The sequence below is a fragment of the Podarcis vaucheri genome (assembly GCF_965113315.1).
Source record: "Podarcis vaucheri genome assembly, chromosome: 4".
Taxonomy (NCBI): domain Eukaryota; kingdom Metazoa; phylum Chordata; class Lepidosauria; order Squamata; family Lacertidae; genus Podarcis; species Podarcis vaucheri.
This window is the reverse complement of record NC_138762.1, coordinates 39,331,752-39,348,438: the sequence shown is the minus strand read 5'-3', so window position 1 is coordinate 39,348,438 and position 16,687 is coordinate 39,331,752.

Genomic DNA, 16,687 nt, shown 5'->3' with positions numbered 1-16,687 from the left:
CCTGTGGTATATGAATGAATATCACCACAATGTTGCTGAGCAGGTTGGGTCTTTCCCAATCAGTTGTTGTCTTTTTTCCTGGTAAAGTGAAAATCATTTCAACAAAACCCATACAATCAGCCCTGCCTGTGTGGCAGAGTAGGACACTTAATTTATAATAGACAAATTAGCAGGGGAATGAGCAAGTAAGGATGCCTTTAGGAAATGCGTTTGTGGAAGGGGCATTTTGTTCGGCAGCCTCAAAAGATTTACTAACTGTGTCTCAGACAAAAGTCCGCTGGGGCAAAGTGAATAATGGCATTATTATGAAGCTTACTTAACACTGCAAAAAGTTTTGAGAAATTTGGGTGCAATCCTGCCTAATCACCTGGTGTTGAAGACTGAGGGGATGATCCTTCTGAGGGGCTTGGGCCTCAGCTGTGCCTGCCTGGAACCAGTGTGGTAAAAAGAAAAAGGGGAAAAGGAAAACCATCACCCTCCTGTGAGCATCTGCCCAGAGACAATGGAGGACTCCTTACTCTGCACCTTCCAGGCCCCAGCTCATATTGTTCTGTTATATAGAATGTACTATAGAAATGTAAATATTGGATGCAACTTGTTCGGATAAGTACCATCATTCATTTCTAAGACTTCTACAGATTCTGAAAGCAAGCTTCAATTTTATTTAGAGCCACTTTTAAAACTAGGCAAATGTTGGCAAGCTAATAGAAAACTCAAGTGGTGGGTGACTGGCGGGTGATAGATGCATGTGACATGACTGGGTGGGGAACACTGTGGTAACAATAGAAAAGCTCACTATCAGTGGGTGATGATTAAGGCAATGCAGACACAAACATTCTCCCTCTTGATTAGACAGATCAGCTGTTTTCTCCAAATTCTAATCTTGACTGGATGGGTTTTAAAAACAGAAATAAAATGCATTCAGTGTAATAACATCTTTGCTGGTGTTGTAGAGCACTCATTAGCAAAAAAAAGTTATAGCAAATAAATATTTTTCAGTGTGAACGGACTGCACAAATCTATTTCATTTTTTTTAAACCAAAAAACCTCCCAAACAAACCCTATAGGAACTTATGAATAGAAATTCATTTGCACAGAACCAACCTGCCAATCAGACCTGCTGTTCTGTAAGGATTTGTACATCTGTTTGATGTCTTTCAGTTAAATAACAGCCTTTTATATCAGGCCATACCAGCTGCTTGGAATGTCTGTCGCCTTTATTTCAGAATTCTATGGACAAGATGCTGGCACAGCTCCAAGGGGTCCTTTTTGTCTCGGACTCTTGACCTAATTAATACCCCTCATAGGTGTCAACTTGGGGGGACTCTTAGTGTTGAAGCACCCACAATTTTTTTACTGTGGGTGCCTGGCTAGTCGACCGAATGCAGCGTGCACATGATGTCACACTGCATGATGTCATGCACATGCTGTGGCACACCGTGTGATGTCACCTGTGTGACATGCATGACATCACATGCAGATGGCTGACACCCACAATGTGGGGCAGAACCTGGCACACCTGATATCCCTATTGCACCTAGCAATATCTTGCCCACAATACTCATGATGTGCAGCTTGATGAAACACCTGTAAGGCTGAAGTGGCCTATGGCTAAGTTGGCTCTTCTCACGCTTGGCATACATGTGTTAAAGAGGCATGTTGAGTCTTTTTTTATATAATGCACATGGAAATATTACTGTACATCATTATGATTTTTTGTTTTGGTTAATTTAACAATGTGCAATAACAAGAGAATTTTGGTTTAATTTTTTAAAATTCAAAAACGTATATTGTTGTCCTTTGCTACATTCTTGAACATGATATGAAATTAACTTTAAGAGAAAGATAACTGAAGGACAGCCTTCACCATCATGATGTCCTTCAGGCAACCATCAGCCTCAGGCAGCACAGACTGCTTTCCATGTATATGTGAAGGCCTTTTTCATCCACTGTGAGGCAACTCATGCAGTTCTCAGATTTAAAACCAGAAAAATAATGTTTTGCCTCTTCTACCCGGCTAGCCCCCGACTAGTACTCTCTGATAAGGGCTGAGGAATCTAGCTAGGCACTCTAGCTAGGATTCTTCTGCCAAATGGCTGAATAAGTGTATGGGAAATGCATTCGGATGACAAAATGTACTGAGGAGTTAGTGATCTGACACAGAACACTTCCTGCCTCTGTCCTTCCCCCTCCCGCACACTTGTTAAGTTTTTTGATGGTATGAGAACAGTCTTTAATGTCCTGAGAACGTTGGGAGGAGGTGAAGGCCCCCACACAGCTGCCTTAATCAGTTGTGGAAGATAATACTGGGTACCTTCTTTGATGCTGGACATTGTTTTGAGAAAGTGAGGCATTGGGAGGAGGTGGCTAATGGACGATCTGCACGTAACCAGTCTTGGAAGCCCCACAGGCTGTCTATAAAATTGGACAGTTTGGGCAGAGTTTTTCTGAAGCTCATGCACAGACTGATTGGCTGCAGGGCCATGCAAACTAAGGTTACCTGGGAGAGTCACTTCACCACTTCTTGAGGGCTTCTAGGTGGCAGGTTGAAGTGTTTGCTTGGTATGTACACATTGCTTGCTGTTTTGGAATAAAATATTTAAACTTCTCACTCACTTATATATTTTGTTTTGCTTCTGAATCTCATTTTAAAAGAACCACATGAAGCATGCGAAGTAGATACACATGGCAAACCCCAAATACTTAATAAATGGATGGATTTCTTGGATTAACATCAGCGGTGATCTTCATCCCCCAGGTCCCTACCAATATTTGCAGGGTGGGGGGGTTAATGTCCCACGTCCCTTTGGATCCAGCTATGGCTTTTGCCTTCTGTACTTGGAGCCCAGTAGTTGCTTTGTGAGTGTTGGTGATGACTAATAAGAGTTCTGAGAGCTCCATCAACCTCGCTTCCTGCAACTGAGTTCTCCCGCTAAAGGCATGACCTATTTAGAAGTTCTTAAGATACAATAATGATCAAATGTCAGCAGGACAGAATGAGTAATGACAGCTTTGAAATTTATCCCTACTTAGACTGGAATAGCTGGGGTTGGTGGGAGGGAGGAGTGGCACTTGCATAGGGTGTTTCAGTAGACAGTTGTGTGCTATGCTGCCAAGCACTCTTGTCCACTTGAAAACACATTAGAGATTAGGCGTGCCTTTGTCTGCTTGGAACCAGCGAAGTATGCAGCATTATTTTCCTTCTGCGACCTGAGAGTTTCTTTTGATCTCTTCTCCTGATGCAACTCCAAACTGTAGGCCTTTTAGAGGCCAAGGAACAATAGGGCATTTTCACACGGCATGAAACAGATCTAATTGCTTTTGCATACGCAGGGCAAACTGTCAATCAGGCGTTCGATAGGTGGCTTTCAAGAGTAAATCCGGCCATTTGCTCACCACCTGGGCACCATTTCAATGCATTTTTCATAGGTTGAGTAAAGAGCCCAGGAGAGCCTCAGTGACAAGCTGACCTGATTTCACAGTGAGCGAAAGCTGCTAATTATGATGACTCCATTGCAAGGTTTGCATGTGCCGATTCTACAGATGGCCTGGTTCACAGGACTAAACCAAAGGAAATGGTGGAGGGCTGCTCTCAGATTTTCTGTGATTTCTGTGACTTTTGGCAACTACCTGCAGTAGGGGTGATCTGCAAATTACCAAATGATCAGCCAGCAAAATATTGCCATTTCATTACTATGGATGGACCTCTCTCCCTAAGGTTTTGCCTTAAAGAGATGCTCAAATAAAATCCTGCTGCCAGAACAGGACTTTGAGGCAGAGGCCCTAGGACCCAGGACACCACTCAACAAAATGAGTAGGAGAGCACTTTCCTGAATATAAGCATTAACCAAATGGTTGGTTTGAAAGCCACACTTAACAGTTTTGTATTTTTACAAGGGGTAGGGCATTGACTTAAAATGCAGAGATCATAGCTATTGGGATACTGAATATTCTTAGGCAGCTGCCAGGGATCCAGCACTTTGTGTGGGACCCACCTTTAATTTTTATTTCGGCTCAGCTCTCCTGGTCACTGCCATTTGAATTTTATGTTTTAGCATCACTCTGCGCACGAATGGTCCACCCATGAGGCAAGGTGAGGCAACCGCCTCAGGTGGCAGAATGCATAGGGGCAACAGATCCAGAATGCAACTTCTGCTGCTGCCACCACTGCCTGCCACTGCCATGGTGGCCATGACAGCTGTGGCATGCTCCTTAGAGGAAGGACCTGCTGTTTCCTTGGCAGCCCCTCCCCCCCCAAATATTGCCTCTCCAGCAGCAGCCTCTTGGTGAACAGGTTCCAAAATGTCTTGGGCCAACCCTGGTTCTGGGAGGTTCAAATGGCAGCTGCTAGGCACCTGGTTGCTGCTCAGAGTGCTGATGCTGGCTGCCACCACTGCCATCTCTATGAAGTAAGCTTCCCAGGTCCCAGAGGAGAGGGCCTATCCAAAGACCTCCTCACATCTGCCACTAAGCCTGTTTGTCACCAAGTGCTTCTCCATCTCCATGTGCTGCTTCAAGATATAGTGGCTTGCATCACTATCATCATCATTACAACTATTATTTCAATTTTTCATGGGCCCTTCACTATCTGGTCCCAGGGAAGGAGGCTACAACCATCTAAAATTCAATACTCAAAACAGTTCGAAACAAATTACAGTAGTACCTCGGGCTGCAAACGCTTCAGGTTACAGACACTTCAGGTTACAGACTCCGCTAACCCAGAAATAATACCTCGGGATAAGAACTTTGCTTCAGGATGAGAACAGAAATTGCGCGGCGGCAGCAGGAGGACCCATTAGCTAAAGTGGTGCTTCAGGTTAAGAACAGTTTCAGGTTAAGAACGGACCTCCAGAACAAATTAAGTTCTTAACCCGAGGTACCACTGTATAATCACAGGAACAGGATGGGTCCTGAAAACATGCCAAAGACCAGGGTAAAGAGGCGCATTTTCAGCATATGACAGAAACTGTAGAATGAAGGTACCAGGTGCATTTGGTGTGGAGGAAATGCCACAGAAAGTGCCCTCTTCCAGGCTGCCAGCCCTCGAACACATGAGGGCAGCGTAACTACCAAGATGGTCCTCAAGAGGATCTGTAGGAAATGTGGTCTTTCCTATAGTAGGGGCCTGAATCTTTCAGAGTTTTAAACAGTAATGTAAGCACCTTGAATTGGGCATAGAAATGAACTGGCAGTCCAGACTGACATGGACAATGCTTGACAATAGTAGGCAATTGCAGTTTCTCCATGCTGGTCTTTTAATAAAAAACATGCTTCAGCACCCAGTCTTGCCTCTGGAACAGATGTTTTATACCCAGGGCATTATATGAAAGAACAAAACTGTTGACGTCAGTTACCAATTTTAAAAAAATGCATCTAGTTCTTCATTTAGAAAGGAGTAAGGTGTCATAAGTAGATTTTACACAATCCAGACAACCACTCGAAGATTGTGGCACTCTATTTCACACTATCTCTGTGCCTAGAGAAGATAAATCTTATACATTCTTTTTCCAAGAGGCAATGTTATTAAAAATAGACTAAACTAGTTGCAGGATAATTTATCAGCATTTCTTATGCGCTCTTGTTTTAACCTACCAATTAAAGGAATTTTGACCTTTCCACATAATTAGTTATGGTGTTTGTTTTGTTTCCAAATTTAACAAAGAAAAGTCACCTTTCACATGAACAACGGGAAACATAAAAATATGACTGAAATATTATCACATTGAAAACAGCCAAAGTTAGTAAGGAAAGCAAATTAGCCATTTCTGACAGCAGCTAGAACTTGAAATGATACATATGCCAACAGATAAGGAACCATTTATCATCTCAGTATGGGGAAATGGTAGAAATGTTTCTACCAGTTGTCCTTATTTGTGCGATATCTGATTTTCTCACTATATTGCATTAAACATCCTGTGGATACTAAGTCTAAGAACTTTGCTGCTGCACACTGACTTTTGAAATTTGAAATGTTGATGATTAGAGGTCCCACCTGGGCATTCAGACTACTTGCATGTAGGAAGAATAGGAAGTGTGTTGCAAAGTCCTGCCCCCTTCAGACAGTTATCAACCCTCCCCGAGTGAGGGCAACTGAAGCAAGGAGCCTCTCTCCAGTTGTGGAGTAGAGCAATTTATGTTCTAGACTCTAAATTGTGTCGAGTCTCTATGTGTAAAAGAAGAGAAGAAGAGTTTGGATTTGATATCCCGCTTTATCACTACCCTAAGGAGTCTCAAAGCGGCTAACATTCTCCTTTCCCTTCCTCCCCCACAACAAACACTCTGTGAGGTGAATGAGGCTGAGAGACGTCAGAGAAGCATGCCTAGCCCAAGGTCACCCAGCAGCTGCATGTGGAGGAGCGGGGATGCAAACCCGGGTTAACCAGATTATGAGTCCACTGCTCTTAACCATTACACCACACTTGGCTCTGCTTCATAAAATCACCCTCCAACTCAGAGAGGGCTAAAAATGGACTGAAGGTGACACACTGGAGGGAGCAGAGCATTATTTGCACACATGCAAATAATTTGGACATCTAAATAAAAGCAAAGGTGGCCAACCAATTAGGATTGTCTTTCTTCAGAACTTGGTGGAGCCAATCAGATTTCAGAACTTTATGGGGATCTTTTCATTATTTTTGAAGACTGCCTTCTTGTGGCACATCTGTGGAAGTACCGGATAATTACACTTCTTGACAGGGCTTCTGTCCCACACCCTGCCTTCACAACAATGTCCTCCTGGTTATAAACGAGGGGGTTGCAGCCCATCTTGTTTGAGGTAGCACCATTTAATCAAGCTCTCACAGGATCAATAATTCATTGCTCAAACAGGGTGAATAAAAAGGATAATTATATACACACGTATAAAGTTCTCTATTCCTGATTTTTCTAAGTTGGGAAGGGTGTGTGGAATAGCTTCAAGGATCAGAGAATAAGAAAATAATAATATTTCATCTCCTCTGGTTTGCTTGTGTTTAAATGTTGGAGTGGGATACTTTCCCCCTGTGGCTCTGGTGTTCTCATGGGTGTACATGACTCACAAAGAACTCTGTGCCTATGGAACTTGGTGTTTTTTATGCTGTTTTCTGCAAACAATAGGGGAACTTCTCATACATCCATAAAGCTCTTCAGCTCATTAAAAAGAAGAATGTAACCATGCCATGTGGGAAGCTCAGCTGCTTATAAGCAGTTCCTAAACCCAGCGGAATACTTTGTTTTTACACTGCAACGTTTTGGTATAAAATGTTTTGGGATTTACAAAACCGGATGAAAGAGTGTTGGCTCTCAGCACATTCTGGATACTTTTAACAACCTAACTGGAGATGGATCTCCATTGCAAGGCTGCTTTCAGGGACACTGGATCCAGTCATGCTTAGGGGAAATATATTGAAAACAGGCTTTACTTAATTTACACTGGCTTTCCCTAATTTATCTGCTCTGCTTTTACTTCATGGTTACATCACATTGGACATTCCTCTGGTAGAATAATGTTGAATCAATTTGGCTGCTCAAGGCACTTTTGAATGCAAAAGAAAAAAGTTATTATTTTGAGTTTGTGTTTTCAGTGGAGAAAGAAGTATAGTCGATGGGCATTTAAATTGTGGTGATAGATTAGAGAGAATGTGGCTTCTTCCCTGTTCAGGTGCACATTCATGCAATCTTATTTCAGCTATTGTGTGAAAGGTCTGCACCATGAATCCTGCCAGTAATTGGTGCCTACAGCAGTGTTTCCCAACCTTTTTTGGGCAAAGGCACACTTGTTTCATGAAAAAAATCTCGAGGCACACCACCATTACAGCCCCGTGACGTCAGCGCGCAGCGTCACGCCGGGAGGGACATGAATTGCTAGCAAATTACATAATCACCTCCTTGAGGGCTGGCTCATCTTCTCCGCAGGCAGAACCCCATTAATTAACAGCACAGACTCACACCATAGCCAAGACGAGGGGGGAAAACCTCAGTCATGCACAGTCATGCACATGTGGGGGCTAAATGAGGATGAAGACCGGGCAGAGAGCAGGGTTCAAATCACCCCACCTGGCCAGGACAATCCCTGGGTGCTCCCTTGGGCCACTCGCCTGACCCACCTCGCAGGGCTGTTGTTGCGAGGATAACACGGGGAGAACCACGCGCGCCCCCGGGAGCTCCTTGGAGGAGAAAGCGGGCGATGAATGCAATGCACGAAATATATGAGAGGCGACCAGGTTTTGCAGGTGAGGGGCTCCCGCCAGCCTCCGCTTCCAACACCCGGCGCAACGACGCCGAAGTTTCCCCCCGGGCTTGGCTCGGGGAGCAGCGCTGCTCCCCCCCGGCTCCCCTTCGCCCTCCCGGCTCTCTCTGCCACCCACTGGGGACCCCCCTCACCTGCCAAGTCTGGAGCACCGGTGGAAGTTGCATGCATGCATGCAGGGCACCGCGTTGCCATTGCATTGCACTGCACTCCATGCAACGCCTGCACGCATGCATGCAGGGCACCGCGTTGCCATTGCATTGCACTGCACTCCATGCAACGCCTGCACGCATGCATTGCCTTGCACGCCCGCCAAGGGGTCTCCCCGCGGTCCCCTCCGGCGCGGATGCAGCATTGCAAAAATAAAAAAACCCCGACGCAGCCCTACCTGGGGGGCAGCCTCCGCTCCGCCTCCGCGGGGATCCCCGGGCTCCATCCTGCCGCCCGATCTCTGCGGGGGTGCAGACAGGCTGCGCGGGGTCTGCGCGGAAGAGCCCCTGCCCGCCCAGCCGCCGCCGCTGCGCTCATTCCATGGCCGGGAGAAGAGCGCTTCAAACAAAACGCCCGGCCCGCCAGGCCACGCTGGGAAACGTAGTTTGCGCACCCCGCGCGGGCGCGGAGCCCAAGGGCAAGGGGACTACGGATTCCGGCAGGCCCCGCGCCGGGGACAGAGGGGGAGAGGCCGGGTGCAGTGATGGAGGGACGGGTGGGCGAGCGAGTGAGTGAGTGAGTGGCAGCCGCCAAGCCTTGGCCGAGAGCCAGGAAGGGCCTCCCCGGAGGAGGAGGAGGAGGAGGAGGAGGGAGGCGCAGAGCGGGAGGGAGGGAGGGAACCCCAGGGGTAATCTAGTGATGGCGCCCCAATCGAAAATTTGACTTTTAAAGAAAAAAATCTTTCAAATTTTTTAATTTTTCCCGCGGCACACCAGGCAACATCTCGCGGCACACTAGTGTGCCGCGGAACAGTGGTTGGGAAACACTGGCCTACAGTTTAAAAAGTAAACAACAACTTCCTTCAAAGAGATCCAGTCCCTTTCCTACTGAACCTAATTATCTTGTTATTGGGTCACCAATTCTCAAAGCCTGTTGAATCAACACTTTTTGTGAAAGTCCTATCTTCTGCAAATCTTTATTGTGGCAAGCACTCTTTCCCCTGGGCAAGACGTTTTAAAGAGCACATTAGCAAGAGCAGATATAATCCGTAAACAATGGCTTTATACTCGGTTGGCTCAAAATAGCTAATTGCCTTTCTGAGTAGAATCTAGGAATAGAACACCTAACCTTTGCTCTCTCTCTTTTTTTACTGTTAGCAGCATTCAACGTTTGCACAAGCAGACTATTTGGAGCCTTGTTAGCACTTCGGCTTCTAGTCAACTTAACATAACTTGCAGTATTTCCATTCCAACAGGACATCCAGACTGCACATGAACCCTAAGGCATTCAAAGATGTGGGAAACTCATACACTTGAATGCCTCCATATTAATAAGGATTTTGGACCAGGAGCTATTATGGTCTGAAATGTACCTCTGAAGTCCTTAATGGCATGTCATCAGTGGCCATGAGTGCTTTCTACCATCTTTGAATGGTCTGCCAATGGCAGCCTTATCTGGAGCGTACATTTTTATAAATTTGAGGTTTGAGAAACTGCATTCACCACTTGCCATTGAACCCCAGAAGTGTGAGAAGGATCCTTAGAGCAACAGAAACATTAGGCACATTATTCAGGATTTTTTGTTTTTGTTTACTGTAGTGTGAAGAGAAGTACTCTTTGTGGCAGCATAGACTTTGAAAGACTTTGGGCTATTGTTATATGTTCACAGCACAGCTCTTCAGCATCAATATCTTTGTTTCCATTGTGGATCGATTATTTTTCCAAATTCTTGCAGCCCCTAAGTCCATCATTAGTAGATTTTTTTTTTTTAAAAAAAATTCCAAATATGGAATTATATTGTTGCATCTGTTATATCAACAGATTGTATGGTCATGTCTAAGAAAACACAGGAGGAACCTACTGTACTTTGAATTTCTGCTTTAGATCTTGTGGTGCCTCTTCTTGGGCCTCATATTCAAAGTGCTATTTCTTTCTCCTTTTTCTAACTTGATCTGTCTCAAGGTTTGGTGGTATTTCTAGCTCCTTGCGATCTCAATAGCATTTATCAAAACTTTGAAAATTCTGCATCCCACAAGGTAATAATTGATCACTTGCAATTGGATTGTAGCTGAATTTAAATCAGCTTCCTTATTTTTCGGAAGCTTGCTTGTAAGTTTGACTTCAAAAAAGGATCTTGTCCTATGTAACAAGGGAATCTCACAAACTTGAACTTACAAATTGTATCACCAAGGGCCTTAGCTTCAATTTGGGAATTATTTCCAGATACAGTGGTACCTCGGGTTAAGTACTTAATTCGTTCCGGAGGTCGGTTCTTAACCTGAAACTGTTCTTAACCTGAAGCACCACTTTAGCTAATTGGGCCTTCTGCTGCTGCGCCACCGGAACACGATTTCTGTTCTTATCCTGAAGCAAAGTTCTTAACCTGAAGCACTATTTCTGGGTTAGTGGAGTCTGTAACCTGAAGCGTATGTAACCTGAAGCGTATGTAACCCGAGGTACCACTGTAAACCTTTTAGGCTTGTGTCATCAAAGATTTAAAAATAATGCATTGCATGGTACAAAAGAAGGGCACATGGGTTAATGTCCAGGACTCTCTTTTATATGCCATTTCCTTTTCTTTTCATGTCACTCCCATTATCATAACCCTGACCATGCAGATTCCCAATCTCATTTGCTCAAGCTGTCCAAAACAGTTTCTGTTATAAAGGCACCTGTGGTCTCCTTTAGAACATTTCCCAATAAATATTATCTTAGATAACCTCAGGCCCAGACATATTGTCAGGGGATGATTAGCTGCTTGTGCTTAAAATAGTGCCCCTTCAGAGTTTGTGCGACCCCACAAACCTCTGTGTGTGACAGAGCTCCTCAGACATGTCTGCTCTAGTCACTTGTAGAGTCCGACAGTGGCTGTCTGCGGAAGCGCTTCCAGCAAAGAAGTTCCTTAACGGAAACGCGTCTCCTGGACTCACGACGTGACAGCTTCCGGCGAAGCATAGGTCTCCCTGCAGTTGCTTCTGACACCTCCCCGCTATTTTCGCTCGAAGTGTCTCTCACCCCTTTCTCTCCCCTTCTGCTTCCTGCCTGGGCTGCTGCGTCTCTCTCAGCATTACTGAGATCCTCCTCCAGAGACCCCGCGCTCCCCCTGCTGGTCCCTGCTTTGGCTGTTGGCTCTCTCCCAGTCTCTGGGAGCCCTACCACTTCCCTTTCCTCCGATGTCAGTTCCCTGACATCCACCTCCCCTCCAGGGCCCCCCTCTCCCCCGCCCCTACTCTCTCCTCTGGGCGGTGAGGAGCTGAAACCCCTAAAAGAATCCTCTTCATCTTCCGACGTCTCGAACATTTCCCTCCATCGGTCTTCGTTCCGACTCGCTGAATCCTCCTCCACCTCGGAATCAGCGAACCCCTCCAACTCTTCTTCTTCGTCGGTGGTGGCGAAGTATTCCCTCCGGAACCTCGCCACTGGCTGGGGTTTCCGAGGGAATCTCTGATGAAAAGTTTCAATCAAAACCTCGTCATCTACATCCTCTGCCCTGACCCAGGTGTTTTCCGACTCCGGCTCCCCTTCCCACATTACCAAATACTCTACTTGCTCTCCCCTCCACCTGGAATCGAGAATCTCCGCTACATGGTAGCTGTGTTCTTTTTCCTCCATAGCTGGTCCCCTATTGACCCTCCCCTCTCTGTCCCCTATATACGGTGACAGCAATGATCTGTGGAACACTGGGTGCAACTTCATGTGGTTAGGTAACCGGAGTCTGAAAGCCACTGGGTTGACCTGTTGCGTGACTTCAAATGGGCCCAGCCTTTTGGGTCTTAACTTCTTACAACCTCCTTTAAATGGTAACCCTTGGGTGGACAACCACACCTGGTCCCCCACCCTAATGCTTTCTCCTTCCCTTCTGGTTTTGTCTGCCTGCCTCTTATATTCCTCCTTCGCCCTGTTTAAATTAAGTTGGAGCTGGCGATGGATCGCTTCCATTTCTTCAACGAACTGTTCTGCGGCTGGAACGCTCCAGTTCTCCCCCTCCCCCCCTGGGAAGGCTCGGGGATGACACCCGTGATTGGCCAAAAAAGGGCTCATTCCCGTGGACACGTTCTCCGCATTGTTATAGGCAAATTCTGCCAACGCCAGCTTCTCCACCCAATCATTCTCTCTGTCATTCACATAACACCTCAAATATTGCTGGAGGACACCATTAGCTCTTTCCGCCTGCCCGTTGGTTTCTGGATGGCGGGCAGTGGAAAAATTCACCTCTACATGCAATAAGCTCATGAGCTTCCTCCAGAACCTGGAAGTAAATTGTTTCCCTCGGTCCGAAACCACCCTCAAGGGGGCACCATGCAATCTAAACACATTTTCCACAAACAATTTAGCGGTTTCTTCTGCTGTGACCGCATGTGAGCAGGCTATAAAGTGGGCCATCTTGGTTAACAGGTCTACCACAACCATAATGGCTGTCTTCCCTTTGGACCTGGGCAGATCAGTCATAAAATCTATTGCCACTGCCTCCCATGGTCTTTCCGGCGTGGGTAGTGGTTCTAATAAACCTGCCGGTGCCCGCCTCTCCCCCTTGGCTCGTTGACATCGGTCACACCCTCTCACATACTCCCGCACATCTTCCCTGACCTTGGGCCACCAGAATTCCCTGGTAACCAGCCACATGGTTTTGTGTTGCCCAAAATGCCCTGCTGTGGGGCTATCGTGCAGTTGCTTGAGTACCTTTTCCCTCAATTCTCCTTCAGGTACGTATAACGCTCCCTTGTAGTACAACGCCCCGTTTCTCTCCTCAAAACCCCCGGGTTTGTCTCCCTCCCTCCTGAGACCCCTGAGTTTGTCCTGGGCATATTCATCCTGCACCGTTCCCTCTATCAGTTCCCTTAGCCCCACCAATGCCGCCCCACACACCCAGCGATCCTCGGGAATGACATGGGTCTCTTCGGGTGCACCCTCTCCCTCCAAATATTCAGGTTTGCGTGAGAGAGCGTCCGCCCTAACGTTCTCCTGGCCTGGTACGTAACAAATCTCAAAGTTAAATTTGGAGAACTCCTGGGCCCATCTCAACTGCCGTTGGTTGAGCACTCGCGCAGTTCTCCAATACTCTAGATTCTTATGGTCCGTGCGCACTTGCACCTTCTGTTGTGCACCAATTAGTAGGTGCCTCCATCTCCGGAAGGCCTCATAAATCGCAAGAAGTTCCCGGTCGTACACCGTGTAGTTTCTCTCAGATTTGTTCAGCTTTCGCGAAAAGAAGGCACACGGTCGCCACTCGGACCCCTCCTTCCCCGGCTGCAGAAGAAGCACCGCCCCTATGGCTCTGTCAGAAGCGTCTGTTTCGACCCTCAGCTTTTTTTGTAAATCCACATGTAGAAGTTGTTCGTCAGAGGCGAAGGCCTTTTTCAGTTCCTCAAACGCTCGCTCCGCCTCCCCCGTCCAAACAAACTTCTTTTTGCTGCTGAGACAGTCCGTGATGGGCGCCGTCAGGTGAGCGAAGTTTCGGATGAACTTACGATAAAAGTTTCCAAACCCTAGGAACCTCTGCACATCCTTCTTAGTTTTGGGGGTTTTCCATTCCAGCACCGCTTGAACCTTGCCGGGGTCCATGGCCAACCCCTTGTCTGACAAGCGGTACCCCAGGAATTCCACCTCCTTGGTATGAAACTGACACTTCTCCAGTTTCACCCACAGTCTGTTGGCTTGCAGCCTGCTCAACACTTCTCTGACGTCTCTCACATGTTGCTCCTCATTCTCCGAATACACCAACACGTCATCTAAGAAGGCCACGCAATTCTTGTAGAGCAAAGGCCCCAGTACATGGTTCATAAAGGCTTGAAAACACGCGGAGCCTGCTTGTAATCCAAAAGGCATAACGAGATATTCAAATGCCCCCAAAGGGGTGAACATGGTGGTCTTCCATTCATCCCCTTTCCTTATACGTATCAGGTTGTACGCCCCCCTTAGGTCCAGCTTTGTAAAAATCTTTCCTTTTCGCACCCTGGTCAAAATATCATCAATCCTGGGCATAGGAAAAGCCACCGGCTCTGTCACTGCATTTAAGGCCCGAAAGTCACATACCAGTCTCGGCTTGTCCGTGTTCTTTTTATCCACAAAAAACACTGGGCTACCCCCCGCTGCCTTGGACTCTCTGATGAAGCCTCTCTTCAGGTTCTTGTCAATGAACGCTCGCAACTCCTGCATCTCCCTGTCTGACATGGCATACAACCTGCCTACAGGAAGCTGTGCTCCAGGGAGTAAATTGATCTGGCAATCAAAGGGCCTATGCGGGGGTAGTTGGTCAGCTTCCTTCTCGCTGAACACGTCGCTGAGATCAGCATACTGTGATGGCACCTTCCCCTTCTCCATCACTTCCGTCCCTGCTAGGGTGGCTTGGGCCCCTGCTGACCCCTTTTCCCCCCTGCAGTGTTCTAAGCAATGTGCGGAACCGAAGGAAACCACTCTTTGATGCCAGCCCACCAGCGGATCATGTAGGGCTAGCCAGCTCATTCCCAAAATAATGGGAGCGCCTCCCAAGGTGGCCACATTAAACGCTATCAGTTCTGTGTGCCTTGCCACCCTCATTATCATTGGGATGGTCTGCAAGCTGACGCCTCCTCCCAACAGTTCTCTGCCATCGATCGTGGTCACCTGCAGGGGGTTGCTTAAGGGGATAGTCTGTATCTGGTGTTCAGCCGCAAACTCCTTGCTCATGAAATTGCAGGAGCTGCCTGAGTCCAACAGCGCCTTTATTTTTAGGGGGTGTCCATTTTGCAACTCTAGCGACACTTCAATCACTAGAGCAGGTCGAGGAGCTTCTGGCACTGGCACTTGGGGAAGGGGCACTTTCACTGCTCTTTGGCCTGGCTGCAGTGCCCTGCTGGCAACCAGGCGTTGGCTTTTACCTGCTCCGTTTCTCCCTGCTCTTCCCCCTCAACAGTTCCCACCATCCCTTGCCATTCCTTCCTCTGGGGGCAGACTCTGGCAAAGTGGCCTGGCTGTTGGCAGAGATAGCATTTCCGGGGTCCCTTTCCCTCCTTCTTCGCCCCCTCACTGGGCTTTGAAACTGCGCGCGCGCGGGCTGTTCCGATTTCCATCGGCTCTGCCGGCGGGAAAGCTGGCTCAGGAATGTCTGGAATGCGTAACTCCTTCCAACGTTCCCCTCTCCCTTCCCGCCTCTCCAAGGCTCTTGCCTCCTGGCGCGCTCCAATGGTCAGCGCAGATTTGGTCAGCTGATCCATAGACACCGCCCTGGGGCTCCTGGCCAGCTCGTCTTTCACAGCTGAAGAAAGACCTTCTTCAAATAGCATCTGAATGGGTGCTGCCGATAAATCCCACCCCAATCTGTGAATCAGCATGGTAAATTCAGTCCAGTACTCACGGACAGATCTGCTTCCCTGCTTGCAAGCCATTAGCTGTCTGCGCACTACCCCCTCCTCAATATCGCTGGAGAACATGATATCCATTGCACGAAAGAATTTCATAGTGTCCTTCAGGATATCGTTGTGCGTTGCCATCAGGGGTCGAACCCAATCTCGCGCCCCCTTCTCAAGATGCCCAATTACGAAAGCAACTCGGGATTCCTCATCAGGGAACTCATCAAACTGCACATTCAGGGCATATTGCATTTCAGTCCTAAAGGCATGGTAATCCTTGGGGTCCCCCCCAAACTTCTGCACTAATCCTGGTACCTTTCTGGGGAACTGAGTGGTTCTCCCCTTCTTGTCTGCATCTTGAGCCCTCCTCTCCTCGAGCCTCGCCGTCTGCAGCGCAAGTTGGACCTCCAATGCTCGGTATCTGTCTTCCAAGCTTGGACCAGCTCCACCCCCTGCGGCTCCGGCTCCTGCTGGGTCGCTCATGATGCCTTCTCCTGCACAGGCAGCGTACAGAGACTGTCGGACTGCTGTCAGGGGATGATTAGCTGCTTGTGCTTAAAATAGTGCCCCTTCAGAGTTTGTGCGACCCCACAAACCTCTGTGTGTGACAGAGCTCCTCAGACATGTCTGCTCTAGTCACTTGTAGAGTCCGACAGTGGCTGTCTGCGGAAGCGCTTCCAGCAAAGAAGTTCCTTAACGGAAACGCGTCTCCTGGACTCACGACGTGACAGCTTCCGGCGAAGCATAGGTCTCCCTGCAGTTGCTTCTGACACCTCCCCGCTATTTTCGCTCGAAGTGTCTCTCACCCCTTTCTCTCCCCTTCTGCTTCCTGCCTGGGCTGCTGCGTCTCTCTCAGCATTACTGAGATCCTCCTCCAGAGACCCCGCGCTCCCCCTGCTGGTCCCTGCTTTGGCTGTTGGCTCTCTCCCAGTCTCTGGGAGCCCTACCACTTCCCTTTCCTCCGATGTCAGTTCCCTGACACA